This window comes from Malaclemys terrapin, chromosome 16 (assembly GCF_027887155.1).
Source record: "Malaclemys terrapin pileata isolate rMalTer1 chromosome 16, rMalTer1.hap1, whole genome shotgun sequence".
Classification (NCBI taxonomy): Eukaryota; Metazoa; Chordata; order Testudines; family Emydidae; genus Malaclemys; species Malaclemys terrapin.
The window spans coordinates 31648434-31661596 of record NC_071520.1 but is presented as its reverse complement, the minus strand read 5'-3'; the positions used below and the strand labels follow the sequence as shown (position 1 = coordinate 31661596).

Genomic DNA, 13163 nt, shown 5'->3' with positions numbered 1-13163 from the left:
AGGCTCTGGACTGGGCCTCCAGAGGCCTAGTGTTTTTTCCCTAGCTCAGCTGCAAACTCCAGCATGACTTCAGACGCCTCACTGAATCTGTGTGTCTCAGGTTCCCATCTGTACCCTGGACATAACAGTACCTGCCTTCGGCCCCTCTTTGTCAGTCTTGTCTGTTTCCATTGTCAGGTCTCCAGGGCAGGGAAGCTCTCTTACTGTGTGTGTATGTACTGCGCCCATCACGAGGGGTTCTGATCTCAGTTGGCGCCTGTCGGCACTATCATGATACAAGTAAACTGTAACGCCAGACTATTTACTTACAGAACCACTGATATGCAGCTGCCTTTGGAGCGGAAGGGAACCAGCCAGACACAGCACCCTGCACAACAGCTGGGGAAGGGAATATTCAGGGGTAACAGGGCAAACCCTGACTCTTCCTACAAGTGTCATGAGCAGAGCAAAAAAGGCCTGATTGTTTTCATGGTCTTGGTCTCATGTGGTGCAGATTGTGGAGCACGGGGAATTATTTGCCTGGGAGATTTTAGCATTGAATGAGAAACTGACACCAAAAAGTAAATGAAATTGTGATAACTCTCACCGATTTAGCGTGAAGAAATCTGGTGTGTAACAGCACCAGAAAGGAAAGGTGCAGGCTGGCATTGCCCTCGAGAATTCATCCAAACACTGTGCTCATGCACTGGGATTCAATCCCTGGTACTCTCCACCAGCAAGGAAATCCAGTGTGCTCATCCATACGCGGAATTACAGCGATGCATTAAGACACCAAATGGTGCCGGATGGTTAGGCTGCGACGGCCCCAAGCTGCAAAGATGACAGGGACAGAAGAGAGAGTATCATCCTGCTGACTCCAGGGGAAATCAGTCTGACTAGCCCCTCGCCCGCTACACACACACCCCTACTTTGTACGCCACACAAGAAGGAGGTGGGGAGAGGGGGTTCATTAGAGGGCACTTCCTACATTAAGGGCAAAAGGGGCGATTAGATCATTTAGCCTGACCGTCTGTATATCACAGGACAGAGAATTTCACCTGTATTGAGCCAAGTAACTTGTGTTTGACTAAAGCATCTTGCAGAAAGGCAGCCAGTCTGGATCTGAAGACACCATGAGATGGAGAATCCACCACTGCCTTGGGTAGTTTGTTTCTATGGCTAATCACACCGGCTGCTGAAAAATGTTGCTTTATTTCCTCAATGAATTTGTCTGGCTTCAGCATCCAGTCATCACTTCTTGTTCTGCCTTTGTCCACTAGATAAAAGACTCCCCCAGCATTTCCTCCCCAGGAAGATACTCACACATTGTAATCGTCACCTCTCCATTTTCTTTATGACGACCTAAACAGATTGAGCTCTTAAAGAACTTATAGAAACCAATGGCAAAACTCCCTTTTATTTCAAAGGGGCAGGATCGGTCCATTAGCGCTGAGCAAAATGTAGATAGATGCTGCATGCAGTGAGTTTTCTTTGTACAGGCTGGATTCTGTATGGTGTGTTTACATAAAGAGGGGTGCGTGTGTGTGTGTGTGTGTAAAATGAAAAACTATGAGCTAAATGCCTTTTACCAGCTCTGTAACCAATATCTATCTTATTAAATAGTTAACATACTTAAATGTATTTTAATAAACTGTATTTAATAACCATACACTAATTATCTGATTAATTCTAATAAATCCTTATTTGAGATGCTTAATTTAGAGTGTGACTGATTGTCCTGTCATGGATGGATTATATAATTGTTGTCTGAAATGAGATACTTTAGAAGATACTGGACAAAGGCAGAAATCTGGGAACTTCACTGATAATTGAAAGTCACATTAGCATGAAGAATGCTGCCTGGAGCAGCTGTAACAAGCAGGGCCGGCTCTGGCTTTTTTGCCGCCCAAGGCAAAAAAGCCTCCCCCTCCCCCCAGTGCGGCAGGGGAGGGCGCCGAGCCCCGCCGCGGGCCGCTCTCCCCGACCGGCCGGAGCGCCGGGGGGCGGGCGGTGAGCCTGCCGCGGCTCCGCTGGCGGCCGGAGCCCCGGGAGAAGGGCGGAGAGCCCGGCCGGGGCTCCGCTCTCCCTGGCGGCCAGAGCCCGGGGAGGAGGGTGACGAGCCCGGCCGGGGCTCCACTCTCCCCGGCATCCAGAGCCCCGGGAGGAGGGCGGTGAGCCCACTGCGGCTCCCCTCTCCCCGGCGGCCGGAGCCGGAGCACCACGCCGCACTGCCCCCCTCCAGGTGCCGCCCCAAGCACAAGCTTGGTGGGCTGGTGCCCGGAGCCGGCCCTGGTAACAAGGGCGAGACGCTCCATGCATTGGATGCTGCCCATCCTGCCTAGAGCATGGGATAGGAGATTGCTGCATGGCAGAGCTGAGAAGCCTTTGAATAGCGACTGATCCTTGGCATTGTCTCCTAGTGCCTGGCACACCCAGCGGAGAGAAAGGGGCTGGAAAAGAAGGACGTGCAGCCACAATATTTTGTAGGCCAGGCTTTCTGGGTAACGTCCATGCAGACCCTATGGATCCCTGACCAGGGAGGGGTCTGCTAAGTGCTGTGATGTGCTCGCTCTGTAGGAGAGGCCAGAACTCTAGCCAGGGCCGCAAGGAGCTTCCCATCCAATGGTCAGGGTAAGCCTGCAATCTCCCCCTGGAGCTTGATCCATGTAGCCCCTGAGTGATGGCTGGAGCAGGACAGCAGGCTGCACTGTGGTGTGGAAGGGTCTGGCATTCCCTTCTGTTTAACCCCAGTCCCTGTTTCCCAGGAGCTACCATGATTTGGCTCCCTGGGAGCAGATACCGGGGGCTTTTCTGGAAAGTGGGCATCAGTCCTGGGAAATGCTGACTTGCCCAGTGAACGTATTAGCTGGTGATCACGTACTGCTGCTAGCAGGGGAACGTTCCTTTCAGCTGGCTTAGGATGGACCCATAACGACACCCATTAGCGCAGGCTCCTGCTGGGTAGCAAGGGTCCACCAGCCGGAGCCTGATGCGCTGCAGGCTGCAGATCAAAAACATGCAGATACCAGTGGCGGAGAAGGTGTTAACATCTCTGCCATCCATCAGTAGCGGTCAGATTCTTGGCACACATAGGGGCTGGTGATGCAGCGTGGGCGGAGGGGGGCCAAGATGCTCTAGACAGATGTGAAGAGTTGAAATCCATGTGTGCTAATAGTGCCGGAAGACAGAGGGGTTTTCGTCGCCAGGCCAGCAAAGGCGCCAGGTCAGATGGATTTGATACTAATTTACTTAAAACGGTAGGTGATATCATTTAGAAACCATGGGCTGCATTATTGAATTTGTTGCTCATTCCCAGAGGAGTGAGGAGAGAAGCAAAGGTGACGCTGGTGTTTACACTTTGTGACATTTCTATGAATAGCTGCTAAAGACCAATTTTCTCTCTTGCTAGTTGTTGCAGAAATGGCAGCTGAGCGGTTTGAGGAGGGTGCACTCAGGCCGGCTGACTGCCTCTGGAATGGCTCTTATCAGGCAGGTCTCTTGGTTCAAGTGCCATTAGCCTCAAGAGGGTGTTGCCTAGGTGACCTGGAAGCAGTTATTAGCGGGCCTCCGTCTGCAGCTCATATTGCAGCTGCTAGAGGCTTGTAGGTCCCTGGCACAACACAGCAAGCCCCTCTGGGCATTGCTCCCACACCTGCTTATGACAAGAGCTGCACAATAAATCGGGTCCGATTTGCACTAATGACCAGGTTCAAAGGCAAACTCTCTTGCTACGGTGGGGTCCTGGTACATGACTAGAGCTCCCCCACATTATGCAGTGTTTAATTTGTGCCAGGGCTTGCCAGGACTGAGCCCTGGCACCTCTGGGCCTGGTGGTTCAGAGCCCCAGCACCGCCGGGCCAGGCAGTTCAGAGCCTGGCACCGTCGGGCCTGGCAGTTCAGAGCCCGGCACCCCTGGGCCTGGCAGTTCAGAGCCCGGCACCTCTGGGTCAGGCAGTTCAGAGCCTGGCACTGTCGGGCCTGGCAGTTCAGAGCCCCAGCACCTTTGGGCCTGGCGGTTCAGAGCCCCGGCACCCCTGGGCCTGGCAGTTCAGAGCCCCAGCACCTTTGGGCCTGGCAGTTCAGAGCCCGGCACCTCTGGGCCTGGCAGTTCAGAGCCCGGCACCTCTGGGTCGGGCAGTTCAGAGCCCGGCACCTCTGGGCCTGGCAGTTCAGAGCCTGGCACCTCTGGGCCTGGCGGTTCAGAGCCCGGCACCCCTGGGCCTGGCGGTTCAGAGCCCGGCACCCCTGGGCCTGGCGGTTCAGAGCCCGGCACCTCTGGGTCTGGCAGTTCAGAGCCCTGGCACCTCAGGGCCTGGCGGTTCAGAGCCCGGCACCTCAGGGCCTGGCAGTTCAGAGCCTGGCACCTCGGGGCCTGGCGGTTCAGAGCCCTGGCACCTCCGGGCCTGGCAGTTCAGAGCCTGGCACCTCGGGGCCTGGCGGTTCAGAGCCCCGGCACCTCTGAGCCTGGCAGTTCAGAGCCCAGGCACCTCTGGACTTGCCGTGTCAGTTTATGAAAGTAAAAAACTTGCTTGAGCCCCAGCCCCTCTTTCATTACAAATTAAGTCCTGCATTGTGGTAATACAAATAAATGGTAATAGTACAGATGTTTTCCTGAAATCTGCCTACAGACTCTCCCTTGGGGACGAGCAGTGTTTATATGCTGCAGATGACTGGAGAGATGGACAGGTACTCTTTGGAATTACAGGCCATCCAATGCTGCTCCTCCTCAGACTAAAGTCATTACTTTTCTCTTTCTGTTTGCTTTCCAGAGATTCACTTTCCAGGGAACTGACACTTCTTTGGGTGAACATTTATTTAATTATGGAAAAACAGATCTGTCACCAACGCTAATGGGAGGTGGCTATTTAAATCTCTCCCCTTGGGTTTAAGAGAGAATTTTAATGTACCTTTTTGTAGGTTAAACTCACTTCTGTCTCTTGTCAGGCCACTCAATCCTGTTAAAATATTATGGTTCCTAAAAGCCATTCTTACTACCTTTGCAGTCCTTACAACCTCCACTTAACCAACTGACCTCTGGTGCCTTGGTCCCAGTTAAAGCTTTGTTAGACTGAACTCCAATTACAGCCTCCACAGCTCCTTCTCAAATGCCCATTTTTCAGCCCTGTGTTTTCACACACCTTCGAGATTCCATACAATCGCAACCCAAAGTTCCAAGGGTGAAATTGTAACATTCCCGTGGAGATGACTATCCAGACTCAAAATATGTTCTTTTTCTTCCTCTGGGGCTTGCTCTCAGAAATGTTTCATCTCTAATGATCTCGCAATCTGCGCATGCAGGTATTTCCCAGATGTGGTGATGGATACACAGGACGGAGCTGGAACATGGAAGGCATTCCTCTTTCTTCGCTATCTTAAGCAGGTTCTCACAGCCAGGACAAATCCTTGCAGCTCCCTTGACCTCATCAGAGCTACAGAGATTTCCACCAGCAGAGGCCCAGACCCACTGAGTGCATACTATGGTCCACTGAGTATTTCACACACCCCAGATCTGTAGTGACACCCTCATCGATTACTTGTCTGTGTTCACTTTGGAATTGTTCCATTGCTTTCCCTGGAAGTTAGACACAGGTTGCATAACAGAAACTTCCCTTTTCTCCATACAGCATCTCAAAGGTCCGATTGTCAGAGGTAACGAGCATCTAAAACGCCCAGTAAAACCAACAGGAGTTGATGGGTGGACTCGGTGTCTTTGAAAATGAGGCTCATGGTATTTTACATTCGCAATAGTGCTTCACCTTCTGTGACTTGAACTTCCTGCTATAAAGAGAGCACACTAGCGCTTCTTCTGCAAGCTTGGCCTCAAGAATTGACTCTTCTTGCTCCCTCAGGACATGTGGGGGGGAGGGATAGCTCAGTGGTTTGAGCCTGGGCCTGCTAAACCCAGGGTTGTGAGTTCAATCCTTGAGGGGGGCCATTTAGGGATCTGGGGCAAAAATCTGTCTGGGGATTGGTCCTGCTTTGAGCAGGGGGTTGGACTAGATGACCTCCTGAGGTCCCTTCCAACCCTGGTATTCTATGAGACTAGGCAGCGCATCTGAGCAACAGGCAGCCTTGCACACAAAAGGCAGCCCTTGATCTGCAGTGGTGTGAAAGCACATCCATTAATACATTAGCACTTTATTTTTTAAAACGTTCGGTCCGTGTTTTAGGCAGAAAGTTTCTGCCTGTGTTTTGCTGGTATAAGTGCATGGATGGTGCCCGTATTCACTAAACCCTGTGCTTGTTCTGTCTCACTAACCACTCTCTTTTGTCATTTATCTGCATCATAGTTTCTTGAAGCAACAGAAACATCCCTTATGAAATCAGAAATAGCGGTAGTATCCCTATTCGTTTGCCAAGCCAGTCTGCACATGGCTTTGGCTGTGATCAGGGATGTCCACACAAGTATTAATGACACTAGATTGACTCTGATGCCAGCGGGAGACCGGAGTGCCCAATGATAGTCAGATCAGGGCCCAGATTTTCAGAAAGTGCTGAGCATCCGTCTTCAGAAAATCAGACACTTTCCAGCTGCCTCAAGTTGGGCACTCCAGTCACTTTTGGAAATGTAGGCCCAGGGGAGCTCTCTCTTAAGCTTAGATTTTTCTCAGGTACATCATGGTATGAATGGATATAACACGAAGGCAACGTAGCTCTGTCACTGCTCCAAAACTCTACCAGTCAGAACCACATTCAGTCACCAAAGCGGCACTGGCTAGTACCTTGGGGCTTGCAAAGTAGACTGGCCATGTATTGCTGTCTCTTCGGGATTAGTTAGGCACTTTATATGCTTGTGAGTGAGCAGGGAAAACCCAACACAGCTTTCGTTCTGGTGGGTTTTTAAATCCTAGATTTCATTTTAGCAAAAGCTTTGGCTTTTCACTTTAATATGGCCAAAGTGAATTTGTAATCATGCAATTATCCTTCTGCTAAATTAATATATTAAAATGTTCAAACAATTGTTCCCGTAATTAAACAGACAGATATTAGAGAAAATGAAGGCATTTTAGTTCTGCTCTCTGGAATCTGCTGACCTTTAACCTTCCCTAGCTATTACTCAGGCAGTGTAAAAATGATTGGATAATTGGATGTTTCATGTTCTTGTGAAATCATCAAAGCAGGAGAAGGAACAAGTTGGCCCAAAGTTCGTGCTGAACCATGCTGTGCGGTTTTGTTAATTAGATGTCTTTTTTTTCCCCTTTGCCCATTGTTAAAATTTAGAAATTATTGTCTACAAAAATTGTCAAGGTCATTCCTTAACCTTGGCAGCTCTTTCAAGCATATAGGTCCTATTCTTAATTACAGCCTACATAGCACTGGGACACCTTTGCTATATGACCAGTGGTGCATGACTTCACATGTTCTACTCTACTCCGGTGTAATACAAGCTCTCAAGTTAAGGACAAGAATAACTCACATTTTCTCTGTCACTTACAACACTGCCAGAGAGCATTTTACCTGGGCGCACATCTATCTACCTAACTATGGACAAATAAGGAGACTCATGGGTTTTTAATTGAGATACACATGTGCTAAACTAGTCTCATGGTGTCAATGCTCTTCACGTTAATTTAACGTTGGTAGAAACCCAAGGCATGAATAGGAGGAAGAGAGCAGAGAAGTAAACTTTTTATTGATTCATAGATTTTTTTAAAGCCAGATGGAACTATCACGATCATCCAATCTGGCTTCCTATATAACATAAGCTGGACAACTTCACCCAGTAATATTTGCATCAAGCCCATAAATTCTAGCTGTGCTAAGGCAGATCTTTTAGAAAGCCATCCACTCTTGATTTAAGAATTTCAAGTGATGGAGAATCCAACACATTTTTAGCTGGGTTGTTTCAATAATTAATTTCACTATTAAAAAATAGTATCTTATTTCTTGTCTGAATTTGTCTAGCTTTAGCTTCAAGACATTGGCGCTTGTTGTGCCTTTGTCTGCTAGATTAAAGAGCCCTCTGTTGTGACAAATTTCTTCCTCATGTAGGTTTCACAGTTCAGGGCAACCCCTCATGGTCCAACAAGGGCACACACTCTTAAGCCTCCGGCTCTTGGGTGGAGACCTGTGTTGCTTTCCCTCTTCCGCAGAGGGTTTCCGGGTTGCAAAGCACCCGGCCTACACTGTGAGTTCCCCAACCCAACCAGACTGCCTACGCAACCCAGCTTTACTTTTCTCCTCAGAGCCGGTAAATAAGTGTTGTTGTCACAGTTAAGTTACCACCCAGCTCTTTCTAAGCAAGCACATTGATTCTTAAGGTGAAAGCATGAGAGAGAAAACATTAAAAGCACCTGCACACAGGCTGATAAGCACCTGCAGGGCTCTGTCAGGGGACCAGTCCTTCAAACTCCACCCAGGGGGTTTTCTGTGGTTACACGTTCATAACAGCCATTAGCTCAGAACCAGAACACTCATGAATCTGCGCGTCCCTCCTTTATGCCATTTGGGCCTTTTGATCCTGGGAATAGGTAATTCAGCAGATACTGGGATACACTGACTCATTGTGCTGGATTCAGCCCTGGGGTAACACTCTCTGCTTCTAATAACAAGCTCCTCCATCCGGTCCATAACTGGGAGCTAATGTCCTGGAGAGGAGCCGTCAGCCTGCAGTTCTGTCTGTCTGCTACGGTATCAGAGGGGAACCACAATTGTACACAGAGTGTGCAGAAGCCTGGGCGGAGAGAAGCTTTTTCTCCAGCTCTGCCTCCCGGCAATTACAAGATGGCCGTCTGAGTGGAGATGCTTTCGCATGAAGAAGAGGGAAGTGAGTTAAGGGAAGGGAAAGACAGAGAACATCAGTCACCTTAACTTCCTGGTGCCTCTTCCCAACTCTCCCTTCCTGCAACCTCTGCTCCTCCCTCCAAGTCCTATGCAGGGTGCTATAGCCACTAAGCAGTAGGGCTAAAGGAGCCAGGCAGGGTGCTGGGGGTAGGAACCCTCAGCCTCAGACCATGGAGTGGCTATAGAGCCCCTGTGGGACTGCCATGTTTGGTACCTGCCCAGTGATGGATCCTCTGTGCCACCCCATCCCTATCCCACCCCACCCCATGCAAGGACAGAGCTGTTTGCAAAGCAGGGCTTGTGTCCTTTGGCACCTGCACCATATCCAGGCCCCACGTCCCCGCTGCCCAATGGGTGTGAGCGGGTTCTGCTACACAAGGGCACTTTGTGGCTGAGCAGGAGGAGGAGCCCGGAGTTGCAGGGTTTGAGGTACACTGAGCTGCCCAGAAAGAGTCCCCAGAGCCGTGATGCACATGTCAGAATGCCTGGAAAGGTTATCAATATTCAGCAGACGGAGAAGGCGCTGGAAATGCCTTGCGGTTCTGGAAGAGCTTGCATGTCAGGCAGGTCAAGTGTCTGCTTGAGTTTCCATTTATCAGTCCTTATGTTCAGGGCCTTGCAGTTTGGATGAACTGATATTAGCAAAGTTCATGGGAACAGTATGCAATGCAGCGCTCGCGGTATCATTCATCTCTTCACACAGGCATAAATAAGAGCTTTATTGTCTTGTACCATCATAACCCGCTAAAGCTGAGCAAGGAGTTTGCAACAAATAATTTATTCAGTAAATTTTATCATTTTGTGACTTGTTCACAAACAGGATTTTGATATTCTGTAACGTGCAGGTTCTTCTGTTAATAATCCTTGGTGTCTGGGGAAATGTCATTGTGAATATTCACCATTTAAAATTTGTGCTGTAATGGATATTACACACATTACACGGTATTGTTTCCTGACGTAGGTAACAAACCCAGAAAGCGCAAGATGCAAATGTTACAATCAAATATACGGTTCATGTTATGATAGCTCCATGACTTAACCAGTCAAGGAACACAAACAATACCATATGCCTCACTAAGACAGCGCACATTTTTACTTGTATATTTCATTGTAATGCTCACAGTTTTTGTTGTGTTGGTTAGCTGCATAAATTATGTGCTATGTCTCGGTTTCTCACTGAGTGACTTATGTAACTCATCATCCCAGCATAAATGTGAATTGCAAATTTACAGCTGTGAATTTACAATTGGGACCAGAATTTCAAATTTAATTTCAGTGAATACTTGAGCTAAGTATGTGCTTTACTTGACACAAGGCCTCCTCGTTGTTTTTGAGAACTCATGTTAGTGCCGCAGAAGCACTCAGATGGTCACAGAAAGTGTGCACAATAGGATCACAAATAAGGTTGACTAGAAATGTGCCTTCAAATTCGAGTAAATCCTCATAATTTCCCCCCAATTATTCATTCAGTGATGAAATTCACCCTGGAGAGAGAGCCAGCACGTCAACCCAATGTTGCAGAGACTTTGCACTAGCCCTATGCACACGTGTGACTTTCACTCTCAAGTCCTGAACCACTTGCAAATCTTTTGCACACATTAAGACCAGAACACACCGGTGGAAGTGCACTGCATCAAAATGGCTCCTGAAATGACAGGAAATAGTCTCTCCAAAGGTCCAGAGGTTGCTGGCCCAGTTCAGTGCATGGTACCATGTGTGCAGCAGCTTGGTCACTGAGTTTTGGGCACTGACTCCAAGCAGCGTCAGACATTCTGAAGGAGGCTTGTGGCCTCATGCCCAACCTCACACACTTCTGAAATAAACAAAGTTTCTTTGAGCTGGAAGGAGTCTGGGATTTAGAAAGGGTTGATGGCTGCAGTAAAACTGCCTCCTTCTACAACCAAAACGAACGTTAAAACTCCAGGAGAAAAGAGCTGGGATTGTTTAAAAAGAAACTCAGATCTGGGCTCAGGCCTGACACGCTAACTACCAACCTGTTTTTTGGAAGAATTTGTAATGTTGTTAATCTACCTAGAGATTAGTTTGCTTGCATTTGGTAGGTAACATAATCTAGTTACCGCCTTAATCCAGTCACTCCTTCCACCAAACCGCGGAAACGCACGTGCTGCCCGAATGGCGCACGGACTGCCCCCGCCATCCGCACCGGCAATTCGGCATGCTGCTTGGGGCGGCAAAAACAGTAGAGCCGGCCCTGCTTGTAGTACAACAGGCAGTCACTAGGAGCCATGACACACTGCGGGGGAAGCTGTTTAATTCAAAGGAAGGAAAGGAAGGGCACATCAGAAAGCCTTTCCTAGGCCACTCTCAGGAGTGTTTCTGAGTGGCTGGCTCAGAGGCGGGAAGTCTGATATCAGGACAAGGATCAGAGGGGGAGCCGTGTTAGTCTGGATCTGTAAAAAGCCACAAAGAGTCCTGTGGCACCCTATAGATTAACAGACGTATTGGAGCATAAGATTTCGTGGGTGAATACCCACTTCGTCAGACACATGTGTCAGGATAGTGCACGTTGCAGTGACATCTCAAAATGACTGCCAGGTTGACAGCTCCTCTGCCAATAAGTTCCACTATCCCGGCTCATCTGAGGGGAGATTCCATTTCTGTGATGGGATAAGCTCCTTCAGACAGGGCGACCTGCAAAAAGTCACCCTTTCTAAGCTGCAGCATCTATTAAAAGGGACAGCAGGCGGCATCCCTCAGTGGGACTCCCAGTCCTGGGACGACTAGCAGGGAGGCTGCACTATTTGGTGAATCCCAGAATTACTCATGTCCTGAAAAAGAGGGAACTAGAGCACCATCCAGATTTTGCTACGTTTGCTGAGTTTGGCTGCTTTCTGGGCTGCATGCGCTCTGGGAAGAGAAGCCTCTGTCTGGAAATACAGCTATTGTTTTGTGATGGACTCACAAATTACCCGAGCTTCTCTGTAACCTGCTTCTCACTGACTTCTAAGAAGCTCCTGTTTTAATGTCTTGTGCTATTTATCCTACAGCTTGAATCTGACGCTTATGAAAAGAGATACAACACTGGCCTCTGATGTCTCCTAAGGCTATCCTGTAACAAAGCCACTCCAGCAGAAGGCAGAATAGCACAACACACACAGCAGGGAAAATATGCATGTCTCAAAACAGAATCCTAATAAAAAAGATTCACTGATAATTGTTTGCTGTAAAAATGGCAGAATTCCTAACAAACATTATTCCTAATGAAGTATTCCACCAGCTCTACAAACAAACAGGACTTTCTTAGTTATCTGCCATTAAAGTCTTGTAAACCATTGTTCCACCAGCTCGGCTTCTATGTAATATCTCCTGCCCTCGCCCTGTGCCTCTCTTTTCTCTATTTAGGCCCCAACCCTACAAAGACTTACCCATGTGCTTAGCTTTCCACCGGCTGACTAGTCCCAACTGAATCAGTGTTTGTAAAGTTCTGTGCGCCAGACTTCGCAGGATCAGGCCTTGAGACAATAAACGCTTTGCAGCGGGGACAGTCTCTTAGTGAACATTTGTAAAGAGTCTAAGACTCAGAGGAATGGTCTTGGCTGGGGCCTCTAACTGCTGCTAACAGCAATAATACTCAATAATAATAAGGGCTGGACTCTTCCCAGCAGGTTTTCTAAACTCCAAAGAGGGGACGGTGGACAAGTGGAAGAAATGATACAGTGGATTCCTATATCTATTTATCTATCTATCCATCGCCATACACCCTATCTATTTAGCTATCTATCTATCCCCATACACCCCTCTATCTATCCATCTATCTATCTATCTATCACCAGAGTCACTCATCATTTTTTGCACCTTTTGAATTTTATTCTATGATATTTTGATTGATCCTGTAAAGAGGTAGTTGTGATATTTTGCAACGTGCTGCAATTAATTTTTACTTCAGATTTATAACAAACTACGATTATCTGTCCCTGCCGATCACTATCCCTAACTAATAAATCCTGCCTCATTGTGTCCTGAGCTGCACTAGAGATTAGATAGTCCATCCCCTTCAGAGTATTCAGAGACACTTGCTCTGTACTGGTAAGTACAATCAGCAGCGTATGGAGTGGGCCGAGGAGAGCAGTCCCCTCTAAGCCGCTGGCTTGGTAGAGCCGTGCTGTAAAGCTGCACTCTAGAGTAATACACCCTTAGTGTGCTTTTAATTAAGTGGCTTTTTGGAAAGATGTAACTCCTGAGCTGAGACTGACTCGCCATCCTGAAGAAATCATAATGAAAACAAACAGAACAGTGACAAACTCCCCACTGGCAATGTAGGACCCCCCCTCGCCGCCCCCCAGCCACCTATTCAGCCTGGCTAACTGCGGGACTGGGGTATCCTGAGCGGCTCCTGGGACTGACTTGCACTTTCAGCCGATGGGGAAACTTTTGCCCTA

General features: G+C 48.4%; 1 long non-coding RNA gene across 1 annotated transcript; it reads left to right on the top strand.

The window, feature by feature from the left end:
• The first annotated feature begins 3150 nt into the window (after positions 1-3150).
• On the top strand, positions 3151-12061 carry LOC128824569 (uncharacterized). Its single transcript, XR_008442497.1, has 2 exons — positions 3151-3236; positions 11772-12061. It is a non-coding gene; the product is annotated as an uncharacterized LOC128824569 (long non-coding RNA).
• Positions 12062-13163: the final 1102 nt, after the last annotated feature.